Source organism: Gossypium raimondii, chromosome 2 (assembly GCF_025698545.1).
Source record: "Gossypium raimondii isolate GPD5lz chromosome 2, ASM2569854v1, whole genome shotgun sequence".
NCBI classification, from domain to species: domain Eukaryota; kingdom Viridiplantae; phylum Streptophyta; class Magnoliopsida; order Malvales; family Malvaceae; genus Gossypium; species Gossypium raimondii.
In genome coordinates, this window is record NC_068566.1 from 20352313 (window position 1) to 20355972 (window position 3660).

Below are 3660 nucleotides of genomic sequence, written 5' to 3' on the forward strand. Positions count from 1 at the left end.
TGGTCTTACATGGGATGTTTCTTGTATTTCCAATGCCATATCCCAGATATGGTCTTACATGGGAGTTCCTCATATCGGTGCCCATGTCATGTCCTAGACATGGTCTTACGGGGGACCTCTTATCTCGGTGCCAACGCCATGTCCCAGACATGGTCTTACATGCGACCTCTCATAATCTCAATGATGCCAATGCCATGTCCCAGACATGGTCTTACATGGGATCTCATTCCCTTAATGTCGTGGCATTTGTATCTGTTACATTCCCAATGTTTCAACGGGGCTTTTATCACTAATTCTCTGTCACCTCATACTTAAGTCAACATTAGATATTCTCATGAAATAAATACATAATTGCTGAAAAATGACAGAAATAATAATAATTATCAAATTATTGCATTTATTTACCGTAAACTTACCTTGGTACCAAATTTGACCAAATCTAGCAATCTAGTCTTCAATCTTTTTCTTTCCCCAGTCTAACTTCGGATTTCGTTCTTCTTGATCTATAATAGTAAATTTACATTATTTAATATTCACATTTATCACAACAGTCCTTCACTCAAACTTTGGCAAAATTATAATTTTGCCCCTAAACTTTTACATATTTACACTTTTGCCCCAAAGCTCGGATATTAAACTTCATCTCTTATTCTTATGTTTTATGACATGCTAAACATTTTTCCCTTCTATGGCAACATCAAATTTCCACTCTAACACTTACTTATGAACATTAGGTATTTTTACCGATTATGTCATTTTACTTGTTTTCACTTAAAATCGGCTAGCAAAAGTTGTTTAACATAATTTCAAGCTTCATATTCTACCATAAAACATCAAAATAAACACATTTCACCTATGGGTATTTTTCCAAATATAAACCCTTGGTTAAATTATTGCTATAATAAGCTAAATCAAGTTGTCGGGACTCCAAAAACGTAAAAAAACATTAAAAACGGGGCTTGGGATCACTTACTATGGAGCTTGGAAGCTTGAAAACCCTAAATGTGGCTTCCCCCCTTGCTAATTTAGCCAAATGAAGAAGATGAACAAAACTTGGCTTTTAATTTTGTTTTTAATTCATTTGAATAACTAAATGACCAAAATGCCCTTAATGAAAATCTTTGGAAACAAGCCTAACCATGTCCATTTTTTTCCACCAACTTAATCAATGGTCTAACTACCATAAAAGGACCTCCAATTTAAAATTTCATAACAATTGGACACCTCTAACATGTAGAACTCAACTTTTTCACTTTTTACAATTTAGTTCTTTTTACTAAATTTAGTCCCCAAACGTCAAAATTTTCGAACAAAATTTTCACAAAATCATCCCGTAAAATCGTAGACCAAAAAAATATGATAAAAATAAATTTTATCACGTCGAATTTGTGGTCCTGAAACCACTGTTGCAATTAGGCCCAAAATTAGGATGTTACAAAAAGTTTCTTCATGATATGAAGTACTATTTCTGGGAAGAGTCATATGTGTTTAAAAAGTGTGCAAATCAGATGATCAGGAGATGTGTGGTAGAAGATGAAATATCAGAGATTTTATACCACTGTCACTCAGCTCCAAGTGGGGGACACTTCGGAGGTACACGTACAGCAATCAAAGTATTGCAAGCCGGATTCTTTTGGCCAACACTATTAAAGGATGCATATGCTTACGTGAAGAGCTGTGATCGATGTCAACGGGTTGGAAATGTCACCAACAAAAATGAGATGCCTCAAACAAACATCAGTGAGGTAAAGTTGTTTGATGTGTTGGGTATTGACTTTCTCGGTTTTCCTCCGTCTTGTGGTCACAAGTACATACTAGTAGCAGTAGACTATATGTCTAAGTGCGTCAAGGCTGAGGTATATCCGACAAATATTGATAAGGTGTTGATGAAGTTTTCTGCAAAAGAATGTGTTAATAAGGTTTAGAAGCCCAAGAGCTATCATCAGTGATGAAGGATCCCACTTTGTGAACAAGTGGTTAAAATGGTTATTAGAAAAGCACGGAGTGAAACACAATGTTGCAACATCTTACCATCCACAGACAAATGGGCAAGCTGAACTGGCAAATAAGGAGATCAAACGCATACTTGAGAAGGTAGTCTACCCGAACCGACGAGATTGGTCCACAAGATTAGATGATGCTTGATGGGCTTACAGAACAGTATACAAGACACCGTTAGGGATGTCATCCTATTGGTTGGTCTTTGGGAAAGCCTGCCATCTACCATTGGAGTTAGAGCACAAAACTTACTGGGCTCTTCAACAACTTAATTTGGACCTAAGCTCGCGAAAGAGAAATAGATGTTCCAACTCAATGAGTTAGAAGAGTTTCGAATGTTCTCATATTAAAATGTCAAATTACTTAAAGAAAGACTCAAGAAATGGCTTGACAACCACATTCAAGTTTGAGAATTTGAAGCAGGTCAGCAAGTCTTGTTGTTCAATTCCAGATTGAAGTTCTTTCCAGGTAAGCTAAAATTACGTTGGTTCGGTCCATTTACGATTCACCAAGTCTATCCATACGGATTTGTTGAACTCCAAAGTAAGGGAGGTAATTTTCGAGTTAATGCTCAGTGCCTGAAACATGATTGGGGAGATAAAATTGAACGGGATAAATCTCGTTCATTTTATCGGATACTTAATTTTTCATTTTTTTTTGAATACATGATTTAGGGTATATTTTCGGGTAAAGTATGTTTAAATAAATTTTGTCTAGGAGATTGGAACTTAAGTGGGACCGTTTGTGACCCCTCCAATCTTTCTTGAGAATTTATTTTGACATAATTTTCCAAGAAATTATCCCCTAAATGGAAAAATAAATTTTTAATTTCAAATAAAAGGGCCAATTTTGGTCCAAGTTTTAATTTGCAACTCAATTTTAAATTTTCATTAAGTCTAGGGACTTAATTGAATTATTTTAAAATTTAGTTGCTCTTTTTATAAATAAAAACTAGGTGCCTTTCTTTGTGAATATTTTCAAAAAGCATCTGGAATAAATATCTTTAATATTATTAATAATTTGATAAACTTTAATATATAATTATATTATTTATAATTTATATATTAATTTTATCAACTTCGCTAAATTAGCATTAATTAGGAATTTTTATTTCTGCACAATAAAATAAGAGATGAGAATCAAAAGTAAATATGGACAAGTAGTAAAGTCTAAAGTGTGATAATAGGTATATACATGTCTAGGATTGGATCTAGGAAGAGTTTGGTACTTAAGCAGTCAAATTGACTCACCTCCTCTTTTCTGGAATCCTACCTGGTGTATAGTATCTATTCACTTTAAACAGTGAGGACATTGTTCATTTTAAGTTGGGAGGACCGAAAATTGAAATTATTTCCACTCAGAATAAAATTTTTCTTTTAATTATGAATATGATATATTTTTGTTCAATAAATTTGAATTTTATTAAGTATGCTAAATTTAAGTATGAATAAAGCTTGATTATTTCAATAAATTGTTATGTTAGCTTAATAATGACATGAAATCTATTTCTAATAAAGCATGCAAATCGTACCATAAAATTTTAGTTCTTTAGGAAAGTTAGGCATGCATGAAAGTTTAAGTCCTTAGAATTGACTTAGTAGTTTCTTGAGGCAAAATCCTAGTAAGCATGGAACGTTGAAAATGATTTAGGTAACTGTTGTT